Source organism: Mobula hypostoma, chromosome 20 (genome assembly GCF_963921235.1).
Source record: "Mobula hypostoma chromosome 20, sMobHyp1.1, whole genome shotgun sequence".
NCBI lineage: Eukaryota > Metazoa > Chordata > Chondrichthyes > Myliobatiformes > Myliobatidae > Mobula > Mobula hypostoma.
Genome location: NC_086116.1, coordinates 47883587 through 47897907, shown reverse-complemented (window position 1 = coordinate 47897907; position 14321 = coordinate 47883587). Strand labels below are relative to the sequence as shown.

At 39.1% G+C, this 14321-nt stretch overlaps 1 protein-coding gene across 12 annotated transcripts in view; it reads right to left on the bottom strand.

Annotated features, from left to right (window-relative positions):
* magi2a (membrane associated guanylate kinase, WW and PDZ domain containing 2a) overlaps window positions 1–14321 on the bottom strand; it is a 600063-nt gene that overhangs the window by 51359 nt on the left and 534383 nt on the right. The window lies entirely within an intron of this gene.

Here is a 14321-nt window from a genome sequence, read left to right as displayed (position 1 = left end):
ATAAAAAAGTAGTTTTGGTTAATGTTTATGCTCCTAATATGGATTGTCCGGAATTTTATAAATCATTGTTTGATCAGTTTCCGAATTTGAACGAGTTTTCATTGATCTGGGGCAGAGATCTTAATACCTGTTTGTCTCCAGCTTTGGACCGTTCGGCTCCTTTACGGACTTTACCTAATAAATCTGCAAATCTGATTAATTTTTTCCTTTCTGATTCTGGGTCGACGGACATTTGGCGTTTTCTGCATCCTCAGGAAAAAGATTTTTCCTTCTTTTCACATGTTCATCATTCCTATTCAAGAATTGATTATTTTTTCATTGATTCTCGTCTTATTCCTTCAGTGATTAAATGTGATTATGATTCTATAACCATTTCGGATCATGCTCCACTTAAGCTTTCTATTAAAATTATGGCCAATATACCAAATAATAGACAATGGCGTTTTAATTCGCTGTTGCTTCAGGACTCGGACTTTGTTAATTTTATGAATGAACAGATTGAGCTTTTTTTTACAATTAACCATACAGAAGATATTTCGGTTAACACTCTTTGGGACACTTTTAAAGCCTATATTCGGGGTCAGATTATTTCGTATTCTGTTGCTTTGAGGAAGAAACAGAAGCAGGAGGAGATGGCAATTGTGGACAAGATTAAAGAAATTGATAAGAAATATGTTATGGCTCCTTCTGAGGAGTTATACAAACAAAGAACTGAACTTCAAATGGAACACAGTTTACTACTCTCGTCCTCGATTGTAAACCAATTAAAGAAAACAAGAAGTGACTTTTATGTTCACAGTGACAAAATTGGCAAGCTGCTGGCTAATCAATTGTAATCTAATTATGTTAAATCTCAAATCAATCAGATTTATAACCAAAATGATCGATTGATACTGGATCATGTGGGGATTAATCAAACCTTTTGTGATTTTTATTCTTCTTTATATCAATCAGAGTCTCCTCGAGATTCTAAATATATGAATGATTTTTTAGATAAGTTAGACTTCCCTCAGATTTCACAGGATATGTCTTCTTTATTAGATACTTCCATTACAATGGATGAGATTAAGAATGTTATTTTTTCTATGAATCTGGGGAAAGCTCCTGGCCCTGATGGGTTTACCGTTGAATTTTATAAATGTTTTGCTTCTTTATTGATTCCTTGGCTCGGTAGGGTTTTTGAGGCTTCTTTGAAACTTGGTAAACTTCCTGAATCTTTTAATAGAGCATCAATTTCTCTAATACTAAAGAAGGATAAAGACCCTGCTCAATGTGCATCTTATAGACCAATATCTTTATTAAATGTTGATTCTAAAGTTTTTTCTAAGTTATTAGCAAATAGACTAGAAAAAGTACTTCCTTCTATTATTTCGGAAGACCAAACGGGTTTTATTAAAGGTCGTTACTCTTTTTATAATATTCGTACATTGTTAAATATCGTTTATACTCCCTCACAAAATGTTCCTGAGTGTGTTATTTCTTTAGATGCTGAGAAAGCTTTTGATAGAGTAGAATGGCCTTATTTATTTAAGGTGCTTGAAATGTTCAATTTTAGCTTGAAATTTATATCCTGGATTAAACTGTTATATTACTCCCCTGTAGCCTCGGTTCGTACTAACTCTTTAAACTCACCTTTTTTTCCTCTCTTTCGTGGTACTCGACAAGGCTGTCCTCTTAGTCCCCTATTATTTGATATTGCATTAGAACCTCTTGCAATTGCTATTCGAGAATCTTCAAATATTACTGGGATAACTCGGGGATTAAAGTCCCATAAATTATCACTCTATGCTGATGATTTACTTTTATATATTTCTAATCCTGAGAGATCCATTCCTGCTGTTTTAGAGTTATTAGCACAATTTGGTCTTTTCTCAGGTTATAAATTAAATCTTAGTAAGAGTGAACTTTTTCCGATTAAACATCTTCCCTTATATTATAAATTTCCATTTAAATTGATTAATAATTACTTTTCATATCTTGGGATTAAAATTACTTGTAAATACAAAGATTTATTTAAGACTAACTTTTTACCATTAATACACCATATTACTCAACTTTCATCTAAATGGTTTCCCTTATATTTAACTTTGATTGGTCGTATTAATGCGGTTAAGATGTTTTTTTTGCCAAAATTTTTATATGTGTTTCAGGCATTACCAATTTTCGTTCCAAAATCTTTTTTTGATAAAGTTGACTCTAAAATTTCTTCATTTATTTGGCAGAATAAGAATCCGAGACTGGGTAAAATACATTTACAGAAAGCTAAGAGAGATGGAGGTTTAGCATTACCTAACTTTAGATTCTATTATTGGGCTATTAATATTCGACATATGAAATTTTGGTTACTTGACCAGGACATACTATCTATTCCTAAATGGGTAGCATTGGAATTACAATCTGTTCAGGGTTATACACTTGGTTCTATTTTAGGCTCCTCTCTCCCTTTTGATTCGAAACGTCTTAAGCAGGTCTCTAACCCGATAGTTAAATATGCTTTGCGCATTTGGTTTCAATTCGGAAAATTTTTTGATCTTAATCAATTCGGGTTAGCGATTCCTATTTTAGGTAACATATTTTTTCCTCCCTCTTTTACGGATCGCGCTTTTCAAACTTGGAAGACTAAGGGTATTTTACGGTTTTTGGATTTATTTTTAGATGGTTCCCTTATGTCTTTTGAACAATTATCTAATAAATATAACTTATCAAGAATACATTTTTTTAGATATTTACAAGTTAGAAATTTCCTAAGTACTATACTTTCTTCCTTTCCAATGCTTCCTCCTACATATATTTTAGATTCGATAATTAACCTTAATCCATGTCAGAAAGGTGCATCGGCTATGATTTATAATATTATTATGAAACTTAGGAAAGCTCCATTTGATAAGATTAGGGTAGATTGGGAACAGGAATTGGGGCTTACCATTTCTGTGGATGATTGGGGGCAGATTTTACAATTAGTTAATACTTCCTCTATTTGTGCTAAACATTCCCTAATTCAATTTAAAGTGGTTCATAGAGCACATATGTCCAAAGATAAGTTAGCGCGTTTTTACTCGCATATTAATCCTTTCTGTGATAGATGTTCGGGACAGATAGCCTCTTTAACTCATATGTTTTGGTCTTGCCCTACTTTGGAAACTTTTTGGAGAGATATTTTCAATATTATTTCTAAGGTATTAAATATAGATATCTCTCCTCACCCTATTACTGCTATCTTTGGACTACCTAAAATTTCTAGTAATCTTTCCCCTTCAGCCCATAGAATGATTGCATTTCTTACTTTAATGGCGAAAAGATGTATTTTACAACATTGGAAAGAGCTTAATGCTCCAACTACCTTTTTTTGGTTTTCTCAGACGATTTTATGTTTGAATTTGGAGAAAATTAGAAGTAACCTTTATGATTCTTCATTTAAATTTGAACAGATTTGGGGACCTTTTATTCGATATTTTCATTTAATGTAATATTTACCCTTCTTGTTTTTTTTTCACTGTTTTTAATGGAGGTCGGGATTGAGGACGTGATTTTAAGTTTAACTCTGTTTGGTTTCAAGTTAGCCCATTGCTTTGCCTTGCTTTTAGTTAGCTGCACGGTGGGTTTTTTTTTTGGGGTTTTTTTTTCTTTTTTTTCCATTGATATATATAAAATTTAGTATACTATTATGTTATCTTGGTTTCTTATGTTTAAATTACATTGTTTGTAGTATTTTCTTTTTGGTATTGATATCTTTTGGAATTTTATTATACTTTAACATTGTATTAATGTTTATATGGCTTACCTTTTTTGTATACTTACTCAATAAAAAGATTTAAAAAGAAAGAACAATTATTATTGACATACAGCATGGATTAGGCCTTTCTGGGCCTTTAAGCCACGACATCCAGTAACACCCCGACTTAACCATAGCCTAATTACAGGGCAATTTACAATGACCAGTTAACCTACCAACCAGTATATCTTTGGACTGTGGGAGGAAGCTGGTGCACTGGTGAAAACCCATGTGGTTATGGGAGAACATACAAACTCCTTACAGGCAGCTGCAGGAATTGAACCCAGGTCTCTGGAACTGTAAAGTGTTGTGCTAACCACTACGCTACTGTGCCATCCACACTACGTAACCGTGCCGCCCACAATTATAACCTGAAATGATTCCCAAATAACATTCTCTTCATTTTATCTGTACATCATAGCTCACTGAACAAGTGGCAATTTAATAACCAGCCAGCCTGTACACATACTAGGGACTGCAGAGATTACCTTCCTGAGGCAATGCTTCACCTGCTAGTCTGTCAGGGTCATCTACTGTATCTGGTCCTCCCAGTGTAGCGAGAGACCCAGTGTAGACTGGGAGACCGCTTTGTCATGTGCCTTTGCTTCATGGGCCTCAACAGGTGGGATTTCCCAGTGGCCACCCATTTTAATTCTACTTCCTGTTCTGATATGTCAGTCCATGCCCTCTTCTACCGCCACGATGAAGCCACTCTCACAATGAAGGAGCAATACCTTTTGTTCTGTCTGGGTAGCCTCCAACCTGATTTCTCTAACTTTGAGTAATTTCTCCCCATCACCCTTCTCTCTTTCTATTCTCATTCTGGCTGTCTTCTTACTCCTTCTCTTATCCTCATCTGTCCATCTCCTCCCTCTGGTTCCCTCCTCCTTCTCTTACTCCCATCGGCCACTCTTCTTTCCCATCAGATTCCTCCTCCTTCAGTTTTTACCTTTTCTACCTATTACCTCCCACCTTCTCACTTCATCCCCCCCTCCCCAACCACTCACCCACATCCCCCTTCACTTGGCTTCACATATCACCTGCCATCTCGTACTCCTTCCCCTCCCCCACCTTCTTATTTCAGCTTCTTCCCCTTTCCTTTCCAGTTCAGTTGAAGGGTCACAGAGTGAAATGTCAACTGTTTATTCCCTTTAATAAGCATTGCCTGACCTGTTGAGTTTCTCCAACATTTTGTGTGGTGCTCTGGATTTTCGGCATCTGCAGAATATCTCGTGTTTATGGTAAGTGGGAAGGTTTACAAGGGGTGAATGGGTCCAGAGCAGCATGTTCCTGTTACGATGAAGAGTAGACAGTCTAAGCTCAGGGAACCCAGGTTGTCAAGAGATATCGGAGCTTTGGAAACGCACATTACATTTAGGCAGCTGGGTACCAATGAACCACTTGACAAATATTAAAATCTTTAAGACCAGGCTGAAGAAGGAAAATAGGACGGTAAAAAGAGGGTTTGAGATCGATTTGGCAGGTGGGGTTAAAGATAATCCTAAGATGTTCTTCAGTTATAGTAACAGTAAAAGGGTGACTAGCAAGAGACTAGGTCCTCTTAAAGACTATTGGGACTGCGTATGTGTGGAGATGCAGAAGATGACTGAAATTTTTAATGTCTATTTCCGCTCAGTGTTTACTAAGGAGAATATCATGACCAACAAAGAAATGAAGGCAGTAAGAAGTGAAATCTTTGGACCATATGCATATTAAGAAGAAGGAGGCATTTGTAGCTTTGATGCGCACTAAGGTGGGCTAATCTTCAGTGCCTGGCTAAGTGCACCCCCAGACTTTATGGGAGGCCAAGGAAAAAAATTTGCAAAGACCCTTATAGAGATATTTGCTTCATTGTTAGCCTCTGGTGAAATTCCACGAAGGGTGGTTGATGTCATTCCATGTTCACAAAGGGCTGCAGGGACCCATAAAGGAGTGATGAGCCTGACTTCATTAGTAGGGATGTTACCGGAGGAAATTCTGAGGGACATGGTCTACCATTACTTGGATAGTCAAGGCTTGATCAGGAATAGTCAGCATTGTTTTGTGTTTAGAAGGTCATGTCCAATGAATCTTCAAGTTTACAAAGGGGAAAGATGAGGGTAGGGTAGAGAATGTTGATTATATGGACTTTGGTAAGGCCTTTGACGGGCTGATCTGGAAGGTTAGATTTCTTGGGGTTCAGGAAGAGCTACAGAATAGGCTTGATGATTGGAATCAGAGAGTGAGGCTTGAAGGTTGATTCTCTGACTGGATGCTTGTGACTAGTGGTGTGCCCCAGGGGTCAGTGTTGGGACCTCTGTAATTCATTTACTCTGTAAATGATTTGGATACGAATGTACATGGTATGATTAACAAGTTTGCTGAGGATACCAAATTAGGGGGTCTTGTTGATAATAAAGCAGGTTACAATGAATTACAATGAGATTTTGATCAGTTGGGAAGATGGAGAAATCAATTTAAACTTAGATAAGTGTGAGATGATGCTTTTTGGATAGTCAAACCGGGGGTAGGATTAGCATAGTGAATGGAAGGGGACTGGTGACTGTAATGGAACAGGGGGATCTGGAGTACAAATGCACAGTTCACCGAAGTGGCTGTTCAGGTATTCAGGGAGGTGAAAATGGCATTTAGAAGAAGGGTGTAGTCCATCTGGTCCAGGTGATTTATCTCCTTCAGACCTTCAGTTTCCTAAGCAGCTTCTCCCTGGTAATGACAACCTCACTCGCTTCTGCACCAACACTCTTGAACTTCTGGCACACTGCTAATGTCTTCCACAGTGAAGACTGACACATAATGCTTATTCAGTTCATCTGCCATTTCCTTGATCCCCACTACTAACCCGCCAGCATCATTTTCAAGTGGTCTGATATCTACTCTCATCTCTCTTTAACTCTATGTACCTTAAGAAACTTTTGCTATCCTCTTTAATATTATTGGCTAGCTTACCTTCATATTCCATCTTTTCCCTCTTTGTGACTTTTTTAGTTGCCTTCAATTGGTTTTTAAAAGCTTCCCAATCCTTTAACTTCCCATTAATTCTTGCGTACTTACATGCCCTCTCTTTGGCTTTTATGTTGGCTTTGACTTCTTGTGTCAGCCACAGTTGTATCATCCTGCCTTTAGAACACTGTTCCTATTTGGGAAGTACAGTATACATCCTGCTCCTTCCGAATTACTCCCAGAAATTTCAGCTACCGCTGTTCTGACATCTTCCCTGTTAGTTTCCCCTTCCAATCAACTTTGGCCAGCTCCTCTCTTATGCCTCTGTAATTCCCTTTACTCCACTGTAATATTGATACATCTGATTTTAGCTTCTTCCCCTGAAAATTGCAAGGTGAATTCTATCATGCTGTGATCACTGTCTCCCAAAGGCTCCTTTATCTTAAGCTCTTTAATCAATTCTAGTTCTTTGCATAACACTCAATCCAGAATAGCCTATCCCCCCAGTGGGCTCAACCATGAGCTGCTCTAAAAAGCCATCTTGTAGGCATTCTAAAAATTCTCCCTCCTGGGATCCAGTACCAACCTGATTTTCCCTATCTACCTGCATATTGAAATATCCAATGACTATCATAACACTGCCCTTTTGACATGCCTTTTTATCTTCTGTAATTTGCAGCTCAAGTCTTTAGTACTGTTCAGAGGCCTGTATATATCTCCCATTGCAGTCTTTTTACCCTTTCAGTTTCTTGGCTCTACCCACAAGGATTCCACACCTTAAGACTGCACTAGTATATCGTGTACAGTTTTGGTTTCCCTGTTATGGGAAAGGTATCGTCAAGCTGGAGCAGGAACAGAATCGATTTTTGAGGATGCTGCCTGGACTAGAAAGCCTGAGTTGCCATGTAGAAGTTCAGAAAATTATGAGAGGTATTGACAAGGTGAATGGCCATAGCTTTTTACCCATTGCTGGCAAGCACAGAACCAGAGGGCACAAATACAAGAGGGGAGAGATATAAAAGAGAACTGAGAGGTAACTTCTTTACACAGAGGGTAGTAATTACCTGGACAGGTCTGCCATAGGAAGTGGTTAAGGCAGGCACAATTGCAACATTTAAGATAGATACATGTAGGGGAGGTTTGGAGGGTTATGGGCTGAATGTGGGAACTGGGACTGAGAGGATGTTGTGGTTGATATGGTTAGATTGGGCAGAACAGCCTATTTCCATGCTGTATTATCCAATATGAGAAGTGGCAATGTACTCGGACTGCACAATATTCAATTCCATTCATTATTCTTCAGAAAATGCGGCAGTCCATGCTTGCAGCAAGATCTAGAGAACATTCAGGCATGGCCAGATAAATGTTAATAAACATTCATGCTACAAAATGCCAGGCAATGACTTGGTCCCAGAAGAATAAGTTTAATTTTCTGCTCTTGATATTCAATGGCATTCTTATGATTTTGTGTCACCATTAATCCTGGGTGCCACCACTGATCCCTTCCATCACCTTAAAACATTCATTCCCTCACCACTGATGCACAATGGGAACATGTGTACCACCTACAAAATGCACTTCTGTTATTCTCTCAGCCAATCTCTATCATCAAGTACGAGCAGGGCACGGAAAGGCCATCAGCTGCAGGCTTCCTTCCAAGTTGTAGCTGCAAGAAGTGATTAGAAGCCAAATGGAATGTTAACTTTTAACACAAGGGGTATTAAATGCTTAAGTCTTTCTGTAATTATACAGGGTCTTACAATGACTGCACTTGGTGTACTGTCTACAATTTTGGTCTCCTTACTTAAGAAAGGATGTACATGCTATGGAGGGAGTGTAGAAAAGATTTGCTGGAATGGTTCCAGCATTGGCAGATCTGCTGCAGGAGGGATTGTGTGCACTTGGTATGTATTCTCCTGCATTTAGGAGAATGAAATCTCATCAAAAATTACAAAATTCTTAGAGGTTGGGTCTAGGATGGCTGTTTTCTATCACAATGGATTCTGGAACCACAGTTCTCAGTCTCAGAATAGGAGGTACACTTTTTTAAGACTGAGACAAGGGTTAATTCTTTCACTTGGATATACTGTATATTGCTGTTCTTCATTGTTGCTTGCCCAAATACTGGAATTCTCTACCCAATAGCACCGTGGACATACCTTCATCAGAAATACTATGGTCGCTCGGCACAGTTTTCCCAATTAGGATTGGGAAATCAATGCTGTCTTCTGCAATAAATGATTAAATAAGAACACAGTTGTATAACCTCTCAATTATACAGCATTTTTAGAAAATTATGTAATATGTAACGAGGTTTCATATGTTAATGATAACCCTGATATGTAAAAATACTGCTTGGGCTAACGTTATTTTGCTTTATTAAGAAGCTGAAAGCACAAGTTAACAATTTATTTTCCTTGCTTCTGCATTATCTATTGTGGGTCCATACTGCTCGAGGTATATTTCAGCCAAAATGGTTGCTGCTAACTGAACAACTCCACTGGTCATGCTCAAGTGAGTAATATCCTCCTTGGAAATACTAACAGCATTCATTGCCCTCATTTCTCAATAGTAAGCTAAAATCATAACGGAATTATTACCAACACAGAATGACAACAATGAATCAAAATTACTACATGCCATTCATCCATCCCATCAAGCAACCATCTACAAATGTCCATTCAAACTTTCCACAGTACTGGCACCCTGGCTCTCCCAATGACCTTTCAAAGCTTTCTCATCCCTCACCCACCATCCCAAACCACCCTGGTAACTTGAATTCCCATTCTAGTTGACCGCTCAAAACTCAACCATTTATAAACCTCTGATAGGGCGCCATGGTAGTGTAGTGGTTATTGTGACACTATAACAGCTCAGGGCATCAGAGTTTGGAGTTCGATTCCAGCTCCATCTGCAAGGAGTTTTTATGTTCTCCCTGTGATCACATGTGTTTCCTCTGGGTGCTCTGGTTTCCTCCCACAATCCAAAGACATATTGGTTGGTAGATTAATTGGTCATTGAAAATTGTCCTATGATTAGGCTAGGTTTAAACAGGTGGGTTGCTGGGCTGAAAGGGCCTGTTTTTGCACTGTATCTCTGAATAAGTAAATAGTTTGCTGATGTAGGTAGTGAGGATGGTTACCCGAGGATAAAGAGGGACTTATGTAGATCAGCTGGAAGGTTAAGCGAAGATGGAATTTGATCGAGATGAGTCTGAGGTAATGCATTTTGGGTCATCTAATACTGACAGTAAACAGCACTGATTTCAGATGTATTAGTGAACAGAGAGAACTTGGGGTGCAAGTCCATGGCTCCTTGCAAATAGTGACACATGTATATAAGGTTGTGAAGAAGGCATTTGGTTTGCTTGCCTTTATAGACAGGATTACTGATTATAAGAGATGGTGTAGCTGTATCAGACATTGATTAGACCACACTTGAAAATATTGTGTGTAGTTCTATTCACCATGTTCTTAGTAGTGCTAGAAAATGTAGAAAGGATTTACTGGAATATTGCCTGGGTTGGAAGGATTTAGTTGCATAGGTTGAGATCGTTCTCACTAGAGCACAAGGGACTAAGGGGTCACCTTGCAGAGGTTTGTAAAGTTATGAAACTTTATGGTTGACAATCATATTCCTTTTTCAAAGTTTGAGGTATCTAGTTCCAAAACTAGATGCCATAGGTGCAGGGTAAGAGGAGGAGGAAAGGCAAGTTAAAGGAAATCTGAGGGGAAAGTTTATCCACATAGAGGGTGATGGGTATATTGCACATGAGGCAGCTACAATCACAGCATTTAAAAAGTATTTGGCAAGTATAAAAAAACAAAGAGAGTTATGGACCAAATGCAGGAAAATGAAATTAGTATAATTAGGTATCTCAGTCAGCATTGATGAATAAGGCCAAAGGGCCTGTTTCCATGCAATTCCATTTTATGCTTTGTGTATCGTGATTCCAACCCAAGCCACCAACCAGTGTCCCTGGACTCGTCCAGAATGTCCATCCATCAATGATCTCCAATCTCCATGCACTGCATCCACCCCCACATCTACCTTCCACCAGCCCTGACTACAAAATGAAGAGCCAGATGACAAAACTTTGAACCTATTAAGATATGCAACCTCTGGTTAATTATGCATGAGGCCTTTGCCACAGCTCACCATTGGCATCCACTGTCAAGTCCATCTTGTATTCGATTAGAGTTTTTAGGTATAGATCACAAACAAACAAAAAAAAAATCAGCTAGTTCTCAGCGTTTGCATGAACAGTTATTCTGTATTAGTGATGCAATACATATTGAGAATGAACATATAAATTCACTGCAAATATTGAAGAGTGGATGTCTTGCAAATGATTAACACTGAAATACCAACACTATATAGACAATAAAATAGGGTAATAAAATTAATCATATGCTTTCTCAGAGATATAGTCCATATAGTTAGTATCACTGCAAATTGATCATATCTCATAAACACACAATTTTTTTGGTACACAGCAGCACAGAACACTTAATGATTGTGGGGTCACTGAATAAGTACATCTTCTATGAACTAATAGTGACTATACTCTATCATGTGAACAGGGGTCACAGTCTTCTGTCCAATTGATGCAATGTGTAGGGTAGAGATTAGAGAAAAGTGAAACAGAGGAAAAGGATAAATTAAAAAATAAACACCAATCTGAAAACTCTAAGCATCTACTAATTGAAACTGTTTTAACTTCAACAGTCATGACAAGAGAAATATGAACAGGTTTCCAGAGACTAAGTAAGCTGAAGTCTGCTATATATGGCAAAAGATTATTCTTTCAACAAGACTAAGATCTCCTAAAAACATCGCAGAAAGATACCGGAAGGTGTTTTATTGTCATAAGAGTAGATGCCTTGATTTATGCTCTATTAGTTTGAATTTCAGCAGAGGTATCGATCAATTAATGGTCATTGATGTGAATTAGGTTTGTGAGTCCTTTCAGCTTTATATTTGGGGTATACCAATGAAGTATTGTTATTAGTCTTAATTTCATGATCCACAACAAAGTAATATCATTAATTAGTCTTAAAGACTTAAGAGAAGGTTTGCAAAACAAATCTATATTACTTGTTTATTATTATTCACCATCCTGTTTTCCTACAACTTTTCCAAATATATCTGAACTATCACAAGATCAAGGGCTCAGATTGCTCCCCAGCTCCATCAAGAGGGAAAAATCAAAAAATGTATATCCTTTGTCTACTAAACAACAGGAATTCTGCAGATGCTGGAAATTCAAGCAACATACATCAAAGTTGCTGGTGAACGCAGCAGGCCAAGCAGCATCTATAGGAAGAGGCGCAGTCGACGTTTCAGGCCGAGACCCTTCGTCAGGACTAACTGAAGGAAGAGTGAGTAAGGGATTTGAAAGCTGGAGGGGGAGGGGGAGATGCAAAATGATAGGAGAAGACAGGAGGGGGAGGGATAGAGCCGAGAGCTGGACAGGTGATAGGCAGAAGGGGATACGAGAGGATCATGGGACAGGAGGTCCGGGAAGAAAGACAAGGCGGGGGGGGGGGTGACCCAGAGGATGGGCAAGAGGTATATTCAGAGGGACAGAGGGAGAAAAAGGAGAGTGAGAGAAAGAATGTGTGCATAAAAATGAGTAACAGATGGGGTACGAGGGGGAGGTGGGGCCTTAGCGGAAGTTAGAGAAGTCGATGTTCATGCCATCAGGTTGGAGGCTACCCAGACGGAATATAAGGTGTTGTTCCTCCAACCTGAGTGTGGCTTCATCTTTACAGTAGAGGAGGCCGTGGATAGACATGTCAGAATGGGAATGGGATGTGGAATTAAAATGTGTGGCCACTGGGAGATCCTGCTTTCTCTGGCGGACAGAGCGTAGAGTGAGACCGCTTTGCTGAACATCTACGCTCTGTCCGCCAGAGAAAGCAGGATCTCCCAGTGGCCACACATTTTAATTCCACATCCCATTCCCATTCTGACATGTCTATCCACGGCCTCCTCTACTGTAAAGATGAAGCCACACTCAGGTTGGAGGAACAACACCTTATATTCCGTCTGGGTAGCCTCCAACCTGATGGCATGAACATCGACTTCTCTAACTTCTGCTAAGGCCCCACCTCCCCCTCGTACCCCATCTGTTACTCATTTTTATGCACACATTCTTTCTCTCACTCTCCTTTTTCTCCCTCTGTCCCTCTGAATATACCTCTTGCCCATCCTTTGGGTCACCCCCCTCCCCCTTGTCTTTCTTCCCGGACCTCCTGTCCCATGATCCTCTCGTATCCCCTTTTGCCTATCACCTGTCCAGCTCTCGGCTCTATCCTTCCCCCTCCTGTCTTCTCCTATCATTTTGCATCTCCCCCTCCCCCTCCAGCTTTCAAATCCCTTACTCACTCTTCCTTCAGTTAGTCCTGACGAAGGGTCTCGGCCTGAAACGTCGACTGCGCCTCTTCCTATAGATGTTGCTTGGCCTGCTGCGTTCACCAGCAACTTTGGTGTATGTTGATCCTTTGTCTACTTCTGAGTTACACTAGCAGTCACTTAGTAATTTATATAAATAGCAGTATTGTTCCATCTTTGCTGTGTATTTTACAGAGATGCAAGAGACTACAGACGCTTGAGCCTGGAACAACAAACAACTTGTTGGAGGAAGTCAGCAGATCAAACAGCACAAAATGGGAGAAAGCAATTGTCAATATTTTGGCTCAAACTCTACATCAGGATATTGTGTATTTCAAGACTGCTTTGTTCATGAGATGCTTTATGGAAACAATTATCTACAGTTACTGAGTCTAGATATAATTTCTGTGGGATTTCAGGCAGAGCCACTGAAATCCCCCTAGTCAGTTTGATTTGCATGTTGTAAGGGGGTTCCGGTGTTCCAACTCCGCCCTCACCATTTTTCCAGGAGCTTGATAATTGCATTAATGCTGTTTTTTCTATGCAACTGGAAAATTTCATTGGTCTCAATTGGGTTCTTTTCTCTTCTTTGCATGGTTGATCACTGATCCCTTTTCCTTCCACAACTTCCCTGTATTCATTTTGGGGCTGAGTCTATTAATCAATAGCAATCAAAAGCCTACTGTTTCCCAACACTATCTTGACTAAACTCCTCTAAACCCTGGTTCTCATAAACACACTATTCAATTCTCCCAGTATTCAGTCGTATGATTGCAATGAAGTGAGTGTAGATCACCTTCACTCTACCTCGAAGAATTCTTTTTCATTATTGTTTTACTTTTCACAGATGCTCCCTGACAATTTTGAGTATAATCTGTTTTTAATTACCTTTCTCGCTCAGTTCTCAAGTACATTACACATCTTTTCCTAAGTAGGAGAAGAAAGCGACTACTTTATCAGAGAATAACACCCAAAGCTAATCTAAATGTCCTTTCTACAAGATGGCATCATGTTGGAATGAACTGATTGCTGCAAAGCTGTTTGATAGTGATGGGATGGTTCCTTTAAAGAGAAAATCAGAAAACAAGTTATCCTTTGGATCCTCTTTGTCTCCCTTAGGAATGATAATCTAGTAATTTCATGTTGTGCTTTATTCCCTTTGAAATAGTCTCATTAATTACCCAGTTCAAAGACAACAAATGCTTGTCTTGCT